Genomic DNA, 15,646 nt, shown 5'->3' with positions numbered 1-15,646 from the left:
ATGGATGGGAGGGAATTTCGTTGGTCATTAACACTGACAAAGCCAAAGGCATCTAAAATATTCAACAAAAGTTAACTACAAACACTAACTGAAATAACCTTGTTCCTATGCTGAGACAAAACTTTTCTGTTGAAATTCCATTCTTTAATTAAAATTTCACTGGTCCCCTGAATATTGAAATTCCCCATGTTTTTACATGGCTACTTGCATGGGTTCATAGTGTCATTCCTAGATTATGTATGTACTAAGGTACTAATTGTGTCTGGAACTTTTACTTTCCATCAAATGCAAAGTTTTTCAGAGCACTGTTCTAATATCCCTAACTAAATCTTATTACTGTTTACACGTTTTGTGGATAACCAATCCCTTTGTGAGAATCATAAGGGGATGGATACGTGTGTAGCTTGGTTGTCTCAATAAACAGCTTAATAATGCAATAGCAACATTAATAAATTGAATTTCCTCTTCATTAAATTAACAAAAATACTAGTGGGAAAAAAAAAAAAAAAAAAAAAAAAAAAAAAAAAAAGACTGGCTATTTCTCCTTAATGCAATCTTTTACATATCCATCAATGCAACATTTTCAAGTTTGTATTGATTCTAACAAACACATTAGATTAACAATACCATTCTCTCTACCTAAATGAGTTTTCATAGTGCTATTTTAAAAGGCTATTTTCAACCACAGTATAATAAAATTACCTTTACACCACACTTTGAATTGGAGTTTAAAAATTACTCTGTATGCCTGAAACCTTTGTTAACAACAGAAAACTAAGTAGCCCTTGCAATCTGAGTTTACATACCTAAAATCCTTGTCAGCAACAGTAAACTACTCAAAGTAGCACATTCAATTTGAGTAATTATCAATTCATATACCCAAAATACCATTATAAACAATATCAAACTCCCCAGGAAAAATAATGTTAAATCTTGAACCTTCACATGTCAGCGGTGTCTTGATCTATGTGCTGCTATGATAATAATACTCTTGATAAGAATCTCAGCAGTATTAATTTTTAATTTAAGTTTAAAGGTTAGCAAGATGCATTATTTTCATGGCAACCACTGTACAAATGTAAAGACTATCATTTAATAACAGCCAAATTCTCTGTTTCTCAAGTACCATTAAGACCAAAAGGGAATAAACTATCTCTTGAGATATTTCCTAGCTGGAATTGTTCACACATAAATACTTCAGTCTGTGATATCCCTCCTGAATTAAACCAAGCCTTTCAGTTTCCTGGGAGTTTAATTACACACAAATATCAACATTTACTGAAGACAACAATAATGCAAGACCTATAAGTAATTAACACACAATAATGATAAAGGAAACTTTGACTAAGATTTGTTTAACCAGACCATAACTCTTTTAGGGTTCTTCTCAGGCTCAAAAATAATAAGTAACATAAAAAAATTAAGTAGTTAACTAAATAAATAAATAATAAAAAAAAAAGGGGGTCCCCACCATAATGGCTGGCTCAAAAATAAGTAACTCATATAAAGAAGTCTGTCAAATGCCTCCAAGTTCTGCTCTACACCATCCCTTACTACCACAAACAAATTTCTAAAAAAAAATCTGTGAATCTTTTCTTCTCAACAAATAAGCCTCTGGCTAAGAGCCAGAACTTCACAAAAATTTCAAATACATAATCAGAATGACTTACTATTAATCTAACCATGTAAAAATTGAGAAATGTACCTTGAAAAGTAAGACTGCCCAATACCTGATGTAGTAATGATGTCATGTTAATATATAAATACCATATTAGCTGATCTTAGAACATTCCAGTCACTATTCATCCTGAATTAGTCTGCCAGCTTATAAAATAAAAAAAAAAATGCCACACACACACAACGCAGCACCCTGCTCAAGACTGCGTCCCCTTTCGGCTGATATTAAACGGATAGGATATATGTATCCTTAAACATACTGAGCCACATGAAGGCTGACATAAACTAACACGATGTCTAAAAAAAAAAAATCCAATGGCTGGTATTAAAACTGACAGGAACAGTATGTATCCTGAACCATATTTAACAGTGTAACAGCCGATATTTATCTGACAGTTCACAACCACTAATAATGATTACAATGACTAATTATACACGTTTAAAAAAAAATTGTAGTGAAGAATATTTGTAGTGGGAGAATCTTGTAATATATCTTGGGATACTTGAAATTCCACTTGCCTGATGTAGAACTTCTGAAAAGCAAGAAAAGTTAAATGATTCAGGTAAACTTTAAGATATCTTTGCTTACAAGACATTAACATAAGGGCATAACTGGTTATAACCTGGCCCCAAACATCCTATACCTGAGCTCCTATGGGCTCGGATGGGGCAGGTATGGCTGTTGTGTTTTATAAGGCACATACCACTGAATTTTTAAGTCCCATTTGCAATATAAATGTTAATAAAATACAAGATTTTTATTGCAATGCAAACTATACTGAAAAATAGCAAGACTTTGTGCCAATTTAAAACAGAAAAATAATCATATTTGTATCCGAGTGAATTACTATACTATCTTATTATTATGGTTAATTTGGCATGGCTTATTTTCACGTATCTGGTGGCATTTATTGGGAACATTATCCTGCCCCTCTCTGAATAGCATACAAATTTCTGTAAATACTTCCCCTTCTTGAAGATTTCACATTTTAGTATTTTCTTTCTGTCACAGGCTGCGGTCCAAAACTTTCCATTGCATTATTTGAGTTTTAGTAAAACCAACCCTTTAATCTGTAATTTTGGCTTCATTCCTATCCCACTTATCTATAAGTATTAGTAACTAAGAACAGCCAAATTTCTTGTTATTAAGCACCTACCTTTGTTACAGTGCTGCACATTACCTTGGGATTCTTAGAACTCTTCCATCAGGAAATTTCAAGCTGTATAACACCTGAAAAGATAAGTTATAAGGATGACTGAGGTTTTCTTGCTTAAAGGTATTAAAATATGGACTTCATTAGTCCTTATGTTGAAAAATTGCCGACAAATAAATCCCAACAATAAACTCAAGAAATGTCTCTACTAAATCCTCAAAATTCTATGCACATTTCCTTCCACACTTTACAATATGACAAACTGACCCTGAACATCAAAGGTGGTCAGACAGTTATAGTCTTGAATATCAATTCAATAAACATTTGCTGTGGATTTGAGTTCAATAATACAGACTTGCTCTTAATTTAGTTAGAATGTCTTGGTGAAAGATATATTAGCCCTGACAATGAATCCAGAAAATAATTGCCATGAACATTATAAGTAACTCAGTAATAATGTAGTCTTGACTGTCCAGTATAAAAAATAAAACAAAAAAGCCATGGATGTCAAAGATTGTCCTGTAGATCTCATCTGTGTGTTTCTTTTCATCTTTTTCAATTATAATAGCAAAAGGCAGTTTAGTTATTTTGTAGTACACGAGTTTATTCACTGTGTAGCTTAACTGACATTGATTTTGAGTTAATTTTAGAGTTCTTTCATAACGTAAGTTCTTCATCAGAGGGGTGGGTAGAGCTCTCGGCTAGCACGCAGTTGGCCCAGTGTTCGACTCTCCGACTGGCCAATGAAGAATTAGAGGAATGCATTTCTGGTGATAGAAATTCATTTCTTGTCATAATGTGGTTCGGATTCCACAATAAGCTGTAGTAACCAGTTGGTTCTTAGCCTCATAAAATAAGTCTAATCCTTTGGGCCAGCCCTAGGTGAGCTGTTAATCAGCTCAGTGGTCTGGTTAAACTAAGATATACAGTACTTAACTTCCATAATGTAGTCATGACTCCAATTTACTTGAAAATGACTTGGACTCTATGGCAGTCTACAGATAATGTGGTCTTGCTTACCAAATCAGGTGACAATGCTGCAAAACTGGGGTAAATAAAGAGGAACTAAAACAACACAAAGGAGTATTGCTAAAGGAGGGAGAGAGACCACCTCAAAAGTACTGTATTCTGATAAAGGTCCACTTTGAAAAGCAAAATAATGGTTCATGATAACATGTGGAATCAACAAAAATTTGGATTGAATATAGTTTTAGGCCCAAGGACAAGCACTGGGACCTATGAGGTTATTCAGTGCTGGAAAGGACATTGAGAGTAGGCAGGTCTATGTAACAGGAGGAAAACCTCTCAGTTGCACAATGAAACAACTGTTATAAGACGGTAGAGAGCAAGATGGTAGAAAGATAATATGAATGGAGGTACAGTAAAAGGAATGAAAGGGGTTGCACCTAGGGGTTGAAGGCACGCTGCAAAGAACCTTTAGTAATGCTTACAGTGCACCCTTTAAGGTGCACTGATGGCACTAACCCCCTATGGGGAACAAAAATTTGGAGATAATGTACATATTTAAATGCCACAGGTTTATAGCTAAAACTTGGGGAAACTACAGACAAAGAACAATTTTCATATTTTGTGGAAACAAAGTCTTAACTAGCAATAAGACTTTTTATTCAGGTTTGTGGATGTAAATCTTGTAAGAACATACTACATACTAATTCTAAATAACTTACTACTAATCCACATGCCTCCAGTATGCCTTGTTAAAATTTCAGTAGCATTTGTAAAATTACCTCCTTCCTATGACCTTAACCATCAGGTAAACAGTCTGTGATCCTTCATTTTCTAACCCTCATTTTGGATATGGATTCAACTACACAAATAAGGACTAACTGATGTTTCTATGTCATAAAATAAATGACATATACTTTTACTTTGCCAAAGTATAGAAAGGCGCTTCTGTTTACCTAGTTTTGCAATTCAGAATTTTGTTTGAAAATGGTATTCAAAATTGTCCCCCCTAAAAAATCAATCACCTATAAATTAAGCTACCTGGACAGCACATTAGGTATTCCTACAGAGACTTTTTCATTGGAATTTAAACTGAAGTCAATATTGTCAATAAGAATCTAAGATGATAAACTGTACATTAAATACATACTTATTACTTCACAATGAAGTTGGCACATAGTCACATTGAACTGTTTCATGAACATTCATATACTCAGTTTTTTGTGTTAAGGTGAACATTTTTAAAGGAAACCTTAGTGCTATTTTTTTTTTTTGTCCACTGAAATCAGATTTTACCAGGATATAAATGATAAACTATGAAATACAGTCGACACCTAGAATTCGCAGTGGATGTGCAGCACAAACTCCCTGCGAATAGCTAAAATCCGCAAATACTTGACACCACTCTAAAATGGCTTATAACTGTCTATTTTGATAGTTCAAACACCAAAAAAAAATCCCCCTCTAAACACACAAAAAATTTCATTTGGTCACATAAATATGAAAATTCAGTAATTACTGAAGGTAAATACAATAATTAATGAGTGTTTACCTATGAAAAATACCGCGAATAGGCAAATTTTCTGCCAATAATGTGTATATCCTTTCCAAAAGAAAATCCTAATAGCGAAATCATAAATACGTGAATAGGTGAATTTTCTGCGCAAATAATGGGGTCCACTGTAATTTATTCAACATCATTTAAATTCCACAGATGAAATTTAGCCATGTACCAAGATTTTGGTACACCATGTTAGGATTACTGCACTCATATTTGCATAAATATACCAACCTCTACCTCATCTAAAAATGAATCACTTACCTAGTTGACCTGACTTCCCTGGTTCCCTCAAGCAAAAATTTCTCCCCTATGCAAAATGTACATCATGTTAACCCTTGCTCCATTGCTTCTACTACTCTACAATTTTTACAAGTTAGCATTTTCATTGAAGCACAGTTACTGCTTGATATGTACTTTTACATATTTGACAAAATGTTTATTAAAACGTTTTACCATTACACTTTACTACAGACTAGAACATATTGGGTTCCAAATACTTCTGAAACCTGGCCAGTTGTTGAAGACAACCAGTTTTGCAATTTTTAACTGGTGTTCGTTGAAAACAAAGGCGTCACATAATGCTCTAGATTCCACTGTTATGGTCAATCAAAGGCAGTCTTTGAAAGGCCTCACATTTACATCAGAATGGTAGAACAGTTCTAATTATATCGAGGTCTTACCTTCACAAGACATGGATTACGAACACTTCCCAGCAATACTTGGCACCTCTCACAATTTCTAGTATTACTGTTGTTCTCCTAGCTGTTCTGCCTAAAAGGAAAAAATTTAATAAGACCCTGATGATGTCAGTTTGAGCTGCTGTCTTTTAAAAGGTACTGAAGGTCCTTTATTTTATATTTAAAGCTCTTGGACAAAACCTTCCAAATTAATCAAAATGAGTTGAAAGTAAAATGTCTTTGGCCTAAAAAAGCTTCTTGAAGTCCTGCAAAATAACAGCAGATAACTATGTACCTAAAACCATTCTTCTCTAAGAGGCTATGACTTACTGAAAAAGTTTGTAGTTTACTACATAAAGGCATTAGCAAGTCTTACTTGCTATAGCTAGCAGTGACATTTAGATTACTTCAAGTGGGTTTTCATTAAGAGTTCTCTGAAGTCAAGACAGTGGGAATACCCTTACACTTATACAGGAATTTACTATTCACTTTGACAACTGAACTTTATATTTCACACACTGGACAGCCCACAAATTTCCTTCAAAGTATATACTTCCATTTGTGCTTTTCGAAGTTTCATGAACATGGATATTTGTGCTGCAAAGTAAACACCTCATTTGAATTGTTAACTCTCTTAGTACTACCACTCATGGTTTATTGTTGTTTCCCAATTCTCTACTTATGCAATCACGTTTATAAATTACAGAATAAATTAAAAGTGTTAACACCCTATTTAAAATGGACTCTTAAACAGCTAAAGCAGAACTTAACTAAATGCTTCAAGACTCACCCACAATGGCATAAGACACTAGTCAGGTTTCTCTCCCTCGATTGTATTTGGGAGGCCCTCCTTACCATTCAGCAAGAATGGCCACATCATATTTTCATAGAAAAATCTCATTTCAAGCTGTGTCACCATGTATGTGATGTGATCAAGTGTCCTTAATGCACAGAGACCTAAGAAACAAGATTTTTTGTTAAAACTGTACTGTATTAGCTGAATCAAACCCAAACCCTAGGAAAGGGATTGAACTTACGCAATACTGTACCCTCTGCTCTGCATGTCTTAAGAGTGCAAAGCTAAGTGCAGGCAGACATCTTGCTGCCTATAAAGAATGGGCCAAGTGTGCTGGCTGTACAATGCATTACACATGCAAAGCAAAGATAATTTACATTCACTAATTCAGCAACTAGTGCCACAGCTAAACTTCACTAACAGATGGGTAATAAGTGGAGGTTGGGTGTTGGATGCAATAACAGCAGTGAGGGTGGGGCCACTTAGCCATTATGATGGGAGATAAGCAATCTTTTAGCAATGCAGTAGAACATTCATTAAAAGGACATGGTTCCTGACTGTGGTAGTTACATACATGATTTCATTTGATACTTAAGGTAAAGCAGACTTCAGTATTGCACTTATTCCCATCTCGAGTTCCATACTCACATATATGAACTACAGAAAACCTCAAGTAAGGTCAGTTTATGGGAAAAATTTTTATTAAATAATAATTCTTGCACTCATATTGACCATTTAACATGGATAGAATCATGACTTTCCAAGAATTCAAGCTAAATTAACAAAACTCATAGTTATAAACTTACTTTTTTCAATAGCGGAACCCTGCCCTTTCAGGAAGGTCGAATACCATTCTCATTCGATGTCAATCTCCCTTCCTGTTGTTTCAATACACCTATAAAGTTGTTTCCACATGAATATTTTAAAGCACCAGAAATAGATTCTTTTTGCAATGGCAAACTTTACCTTTATAAGTCAAACTGATTATACACATCTACAACTTTTAACTTGATAATTTTGCCATTTTTTATATATATGTATTTTTTTACTCCTATTAATTTCGTGATTCAACTGCCTTGGCCATATCTTGGTCTAACATGTTGATTTTGCAATTTTATACTGTACTGTAATATTAACTTACTGATTTTACAATTTCAGTTTACTACAAACACAGTATGTAACATCATGCTTAACCAATTCCTAAAACTTACTGCTAAAGATATTCACCAAAAATTTAAATGACCTCTATCAATTTACCACTGATAATCTGAAAATATATAATTGTAATAATTGACCATGTACAGTATGACATTTTGCTTTGTAGAACATAGCTTCGAGTTGGAATTGGATTTAACGATGGAATTGGATTTACCGATTCATCATATAGCTCTAAGTTTAGCGTTCCGAAAAGGAGTTAAAATGCTTTATTACATGCAGTGGTGTCAATAGCCAGAACTATAATTTTTTTTTGTCTGAAAAAATAGAAAGTTTTAAAGGTAAAATCTGATTTTTCATAACATACAAACCTTCGTTCCTTACATAGGGATTTAGCTTCAAGCCGTTCACACTTTTTGACAAGGTAGTTAACTTTTGACAGGTAGAGGAAAAACCCACCCACTTGCTGGTCTGCAATCTACTTTGCCTCTTGGCCCAGGTGCCAGATGAGAGGGGTGGCTGTGGGGGACCATTCATGTAAAGAATTTCAGGAATATTAAGAAAAATACAAATTTCTTTCCAAAATTTGCTATTTGTTCCTAAACAAATACACACCTTCATCTCTAATCAGGGGACTTACCTACTGGTAGGTTCACCCAACCTGGCAAAGTAAACTTCCTGGCCTGCCAGGAGTACAGGAAAAGACCTTGCACCTCTAGCATGCTGCATATAAACGATGTAGCAGCTGCTAGATTTCTGGACTCTCAAGTAGTGGGTTTACATTTCCTCTGATAATCCAGGAGTAGAGGAAGTATCTTGCTAGACTGGCTGGGTCGTAGCAAGTTCCCTTGTCCAGAAACAAAGAGAACTCACTTCATCCATGACCCCACCAGCAAGCCTGGAGTATGGTAAGATGACTGAACACTGCATTCGCTCTGAGAACCCCTATGGGTCTCGATGGCTGAAAAGAAGTCTGCATAAGTCGCCAGAGTCCCTTCCTCCTCAAGGTTGTTATACTGGAAGTGCCTCTGTAACCTGGGGGTGTCCGAGCCCTGGGGCAGAGGACCCTCAGGTCCCTTCAGTTCACCAATCCTCTCAAGCCACTCCCTTTGTGGGTGAGGATACTCATCAGGAGCCCCCTGGAGACCGCTCCACCCCATGTATGACTTGTCTGGCCAAAGACCTATAGGGAAACATAAGCCTCAATGGAAGGGTTTGGATGTGAATGCAAACACTTCTAATCCCAGCCACTGAACCTGTCTGGCCCCCAACTTTCAGGAACAACCAAGAGGTGGAATGGACAGGCCAGTGGTCTTGGGTGCCATTGCTCAAACTGGACAAGGCTGAGTCATTCCCAGGTGAGTGGGGCTGTGGTGGCGTTTGGAAAGTGAGTTTGTGTGATGAATTTTGTTTACTTTTTTGTATTTGTTTCATTTGATGATGGTGTTTTTCCCATTATGTTTGTTTTGTAAGTATGTTTTGTTGGAGAGTGCATGATGTGTCTGGATGCTCACGTTTGTTTTTTTATTTTTAGTTGTAGTTGAGTAATTGATGGTTGAGCTGCCCTTCACCTGTAATAGGAGATTTCCATTGGCAACTACCATATCAGTTGAACAGCTAGAGAGGCCAAAACCATTTCCAAGTTCCATTCCTGGTAGTTATATAGCACTTAATAAGTGTCTGTCTCAAATGGGATGGGGGTCAGAAAGTGCTTGAATATCTGTTATGTTGATTTCGGAAATGAGATCTCAGATTCTCGTTTGTAACGGGTTCCTTGATATTATGGTTGTGTTTACTTACCTGTGTATTAAGATTAATAAATTATGTTATGGTTCTTATGATGATCATCGGAAAAAACTGTAGTATTAAAATTAATGAATCAGGTTAAGTACTGCTAAGAATAGTTAAGCTGTAGTATTAGTTAATAAACTAGGATGGGTGAATAAGAGCTTTCTTTACTAACCTCTAAATCTGTTCCCTGTCACCCATCTCCAACAGTGTGTAAGACAAAGTCCCTACACAATACGTTTTCACCGAGTCTCTCTTACACTCCTCCAACAAGGCTCGCTTCACACCTATCTCCTCACTCACCAACGCATCCTTATACGCTCTTCCTCTTACCAACTCGGACCCAGCGTACATTTCCTTTGTTTCTTCATCATCCACTCTTAAGCCTTCCTGGATTTCCAGAACATCCTACCAATTCAAACTCTTCCCAGACCACCGCTTTCGATCTTTTTTCCTCTAATTTAGATTGTGGCCAAGAATTTTTTTATGAGATGTTTAGTCTCCTCAATTCTTTCATCTCCAAACTTCCTCTTAGCCAAAGCTTCCAACCTATGTGCATACAAGGCCACATCCTCTCCGGCTTTCATCTTTGCCTCTTCAAACCTATCGTCCTTCTTATACACGACATTTCCCTTCATTCTGTTAACCTGCTTAATCACCTGAGCCTTCAAGGACTCATATCCTGGATCACCTTCACACATACTTTCATAGTGTAACTTCAATCCCCCTTCTAAAAACTCTCCAAACTGCTTCACCCACAATCATTCTCCCCATACTTCTGCTCACAATAATTTTCAAACTCGTCAAAGAACTCATATTCATGGAAGAGGTGGAGTTTTTGGACCAGAAGCGAGTGAGTCTGATGTAATTAAGGTGGAAAAGTTTTTGTAGAAAAAGTGAGAAATTTCTCGACCCAGGACCGTGCGAGAGTTGCGCAGACTTTTGGGATTGATTGAGTTTGTAAGGAAGTTTGTGGAAGATTGTTCAGGGATTGCAAAGCCATTGTCAGAATGGACAGGCTATAAGAAGAGTACAGTTGTGAGGTGGGATGAAAGGATGGTGAAAGCTTTTGATAAATTGAAAGAGGAAATGGTAAAGGGTGTGGAGTTGGCTTACCCTGACTAGTGTGGATGCAAGTAAGTTACAAGTGTATATAGATGTGAGTGAAATGTCGATGGGTGGATGTCAGATGCAAAAGCAAGTGGTGAATGGGACTGAAAGACATTAGTGACAGAGTACATAATTAAGGCGTTTAGTTCGGCAGAGCGAAAATATTCTACTACTGAGAGAGAATTGGCTGTGCTGCGATTTTGTGAGAGAGCATTACAACCGTTTTTGTATGGTGTGAGGTTTGTGGTGCGTACAGACCATCAACTCTAGTGTCTGCAGAAAATGAGGGGAGTATATGCTAGAATTGCATGAACAGTAGAGGATTTGAGTAACTTTGATTTTTTTGGTAGAGTATATTCCAGGTAAAAGGAAGTGATTATGGACATGTCTAGACTACCTAGGGAAGTGAAAGAAGAGAGAGAGAAAAAATACAAAGACATAAGACCAGAGTATCTGCCGAGAGGATTGGTAGTAGCAACTGAGAGTAATGGGGGTGGTGATTTGATGTCTGAAAGTGTGTGATATGGATTGAATGATTTGGTTAAGTGAAGGTTTGAAGGTGCGGGTGCCTGGAAGTGTGAATGAACTGAAGTGGAGGTGATTAAGGAAGTTTGCAAGAGGCCTGGACGTTTGGGAGTGGCAAATGTGGCGTGGTACTGGAAGAGTATGAGAGATATGATGTGTCCTGAAGTAGCCCCATTTCAGGTGGTTCTGGTGGCAGTAAGAAAGAAGTATTAGATGATTGTGTCCATACATGTTGGGGGTGAGAAACCTGTGGTGTATCGGCATGAGGGAGTGAGAGTGAGCGTGAGTTACATCTGCAGTGTTTTTGAGTGGGGTACACTATAACTGGGCTGTAGAGAAAAAGAGCTATGACAAGAAGTATGAGGAGAAGGAAAACACTGAGGCAAGAACGTCCGAGTTATTGGAGGTGGAAGATGATAGTAAGGAAGTAAGTGTACAGTAAGTGTGTACACAAGAAGCGGGGGGATAGTGATTGTGGGAGCAGATAACAATGGAGGACAATACTGTGGTCTGGTTGACACGGGAGCGCAAATATCAATGTATGTTCCAGTATTCTCGATCAGTTAAGCAGTATGTGATGTTGGTCCATGAGAAATATGGACATAAGGGGAAGTTTAAGTTAGTCGAGTGTATGAAAGAGTGAATGTTTTCTGTCAACCCTCTGTGACAATGTTCGCATGGGTCAGGGAGAGTGGTCCCACTCATGCGAACAGGTGCAGTGGTAGCCTACTTATGGTACCACTAACGTCAGCCCCATCAGTCCTCTCCACAGATAAGGACCAACTGCTAGAACCCTTACAATACTTTCTGTGCAGGGAGAAGACACAGCAGCCACCTTCTCCAGCTCCTGACAATGGGTGGTGTCGAAGCTGAGGAGGGGGAAGCACCCAACAATAAATACAAAGATCGGGATGTGATTTCCTCCTGAATTTCTTTAACTTCTTGCCAAGCACAGCAGAGGTCAATACCAAGGAGAATGAATAGATGAGAACCACCCCCAAGGAGGAGGATGACTTCTGCTCTGGACTTAATAACAGATGGTGCATGTGGAGATTATGTGAAGGTGGGAGCATCCAGAGAGCCAGTCAATAATTACTCTTTCTAGACATGAGGTGGTTGAGCAAGGCTGAAATACAGAGCTCTCCCAAAAGACCCCAGGAAGGCCACACTGCCTGAGTCTCTCATCCTCCATTTTACCTAAAGAGGAAGTCAGGTGAGGTGATGGAAAAATCCTTATGATCTGAGTGTGTGTCCACTGGAGGTAAACTCCAAAAGTGAAAAGAGACCTCCAACAAAATTCCTGAATGGTCGTCCTCTTCCCCTCCATGGCTATCCACTAATGATTGGTAGGAGTCAGCAAAAGGGGACATGCCTCCCTTGGGAATAGAAAAAAACAGGTAGCAGTTTAGTGGTGGGAAGAAAAGTACCATAGACCTCCTAAGGCGTCACTGGTGGAGTGTTACTCTCTGAGAACTTCTCTCTTCTTTGCTGTAAACTTCACTCACCATCCTGACACCTACTTATGGCACTTGGAACAAGGACATCTCTGTTGCAGAAACGTTTCCTACAAGAAGTGCACAACTGATGAGGATTCACCTCCACCATGAGAGAAACCTTTACAAGGCCTGTCCTTACAAAGACAAGAGTTGCATATTAAGAGGCTTCCTTGGGATGGGCGAGAAAGGTTTAAGTGATCTGTGGGTCTGGCTAATTAAAATGTTTAGGACAAACATACGAATATGATAAAGATATGGAATAGTCAAGGTAAAGTTTATTTGTAAAAAAAAAAAAAAAAAAAAAAAAAAACTGGGAACAGTGTTTCAAAAGGCATGATGTCTGTGCTCAATGGTGGGCCAAAAGCAATAAGCAGTGCAAACCAACAGGTGGGCAGGGCTTCTCCGTACCTGTCAATAGTTAACTACCTTGTCAGTAAGTTGCAACAGCCATTTTCAGCTTGCACTTGAAGCCAAATCCCTATATAAAGAATGAAGGTTTGTATTTGTGAAGGATTAAGTAACTTCAGACTTGTCTGATCTATCGAGAGACATCGATTTCTATCAATGTCTTTATGGGTGTATTGAAACGACTTGGAGAGAAAAGACTGTGTTGAACCAATCTTTCTGTAAAAAAAAAAAAAATTAATCCACATACATTACTTTGTAAAAACAAGAGTTCAATACAAATCATTACTGAACAAGTCTGCAGGTATAAGAAATCGTGCTACTGTATAAAACTCCTTTGGTTAATATTCACTTCTATTTCAAAACTAAAGCATACATTACAGGTAGTGTCTTGCTTAACTATGATGATTAACCTTGGCCTTGGTTCTAAATTTCCCAGGAAAACTTTATTAGCCATCAGTTATGTCCAATGGAGCTGTCAATATTACTTACACCAATTTCATATATTTAACCTTTAGTTTTAAAAAATCATGAATTCCTATGCCTTCTGCTTCTCTCTTTTTAAACAGGGACATTTACTTTTACTAATACTGTATTTTTAGTTTGTCCAAAACCTGACCTGTCGTAATAACTTAGGTAGAACTATATAGTAGCTCCATGGCGACTGCCTTCTAACTTAACTTTTTCTACAGTTTTTTTTTATTGCTAATTATGAATTTACCTTTAATTTTTGGTGCTCGAGTGTAATTAACCTGTAATTAACCCATGAAGTCCATCCAACAAGGGGTTTCCATACGTAGTCTTCACAAGACAGAGCATGGGTACGTCTGTTTCGAACAGTTCATATCCCGTCCGGCAAGTGCAATAACTTGTTAACGTATGGGTAGCCCCCGCCCCTGGGCCAGTACTAAACACAGCGAAGGGACATTCCATTTAGCCGACAACAGATGTACTGCCAGTATCAGAACCCCTAAAAGTGTAGAAAAAACCAGTTGAAAAGGAAAAAACAGGCGCGGAGCTAATAAATAGAATTACCATAACTTATATCCTGTTTGTCTTAGGCCATAGTATTGTCAAGTTTGTAAGTATCACCTTATCACAACAATGGTTTGTCCCCAGCAATGCAAGGATTATATAGGCTAGATTACCTCATCCAGGTCCTTCCAACCTTAATGGTGATAAGACTTTAAATTTTGGCAAAACACTCACTTTCAGGCCCATGCCCTTTTTCTTTCTTTTTACACCCACTTTTGTCCCATTTGTGACACACAAAAGACAACTAACCCACATGTACTTAATTTCCTGCTTATGTCAACACAGGCAACAATGGTGTTTAATTAAGAACCCACCATACTAAAAATGCTTGTTTAGTACAGCCGTTTAATTCAAGCGCTTACGCAAGGGAACTTTAGGCTATATGCCAGTGAAACCTGCTCAACATATTATGTTTTGGACCGTTTTGAAAAAAATTAAGCAATATAACAGGCTACTACCTAAGCGCAGCAATGAACGGAGTATTTATGTCCAATTCTAGTCTACATTATTCACTAGAAGTGATGTAGAACGATAAGGTACACACTTTCATTCTTAGTAAACCCAATACCAATCACAAAAACTCCTTCTAGGCTAATCCTGCAATGATGAAAACTTCCTGAACTGATAAAGAGCATCACATGCAGCAATGGAGCGTTGAGAGGAAAATGACTGACGGGAATGAACGTTGAAAATTTGATTGACGAACTTGGTAAGCAGTGCTATTTTGGTACAAAGTGAAGACACCTGTTTTCTCCGAATGATGTCCGTAACCAAAAAAAGGGTATAACAGTTATAATAACGTCCGATTTAAATTTCAATTCAACTACCTAATCGTGAAGACCACAATTTAGGCTACTGTTCCTTACCCTACCCTACCAGCCGGTTGAACTTCCTGGGCTATTTAAAATATTTCGTCCAATTAATAGGGAAGAATAACACTGGTAATCACCAAAATTCAACGATGATGATTAACTTGAATAACTCATATATAAACGGGGCACAGACAATAAGGATTTATTTGTCTCACCTTTTCACTCGCCATCCGCTACACTTCACTTCACTAACAAACAATTACAGTGAAAGTGTTCTGGGTTCCAGTAATTCCTGGCTTTGCGTGAACGCCATTTCGGTTTTTTTCACTTATTTCGTGAGTTTTAAAAATATTTTATAGTTATTTAATGGTATAAGAATTTTTAAAGATAGAATTTATTGTAATTTTCGAAATTTTAATGTTACGGTGTTGACAGGATTATGTGGAACCGTGGAAAGTGGAGTTAACAGAAAACCCGAAGCATGATGGC

The 15,646-nt window shown here is 37.4% G+C and overlaps 1 long non-coding RNA gene across 2 annotated transcripts; it reads right to left on the bottom strand.

The window, feature by feature from the left end:
• Positions 1-1,998: 1,998 nt before the first annotated feature.
• On the bottom strand, positions 1,999-15,388 carry LOC136846052 (uncharacterized). Of its 2 annotated transcripts, none has more exons than XR_010855310.1 (7): positions 15,295-15,388; positions 8,358-13,529; positions 7,638-7,726; positions 6,826-6,992; positions 6,039-6,129; positions 2,835-2,908; positions 1,999-2,210 (listed from the first exon to the last, which is right to left on the bottom strand). It is a non-coding gene; the product is annotated as an uncharacterized lncRNA (long non-coding RNA). The 2 variants fall into 2 exon arrangements; XR_010855311.1 differs by having other exon boundaries at positions 13,332-13,529.
• Positions 15,389-15,646: the final 258 nt, after the last annotated feature.

Source organism: Macrobrachium rosenbergii, chromosome 14, assembly GCF_040412425.1.
Source record: "Macrobrachium rosenbergii isolate ZJJX-2024 chromosome 14, ASM4041242v1, whole genome shotgun sequence".
NCBI lineage: Eukaryota > Metazoa > Arthropoda > Malacostraca > Decapoda > Palaemonidae > Macrobrachium > Macrobrachium rosenbergii.
Note: the sequence above shows the minus strand (reverse complement) of the source record. Positions and strands in the feature narration are given on the sequence as shown.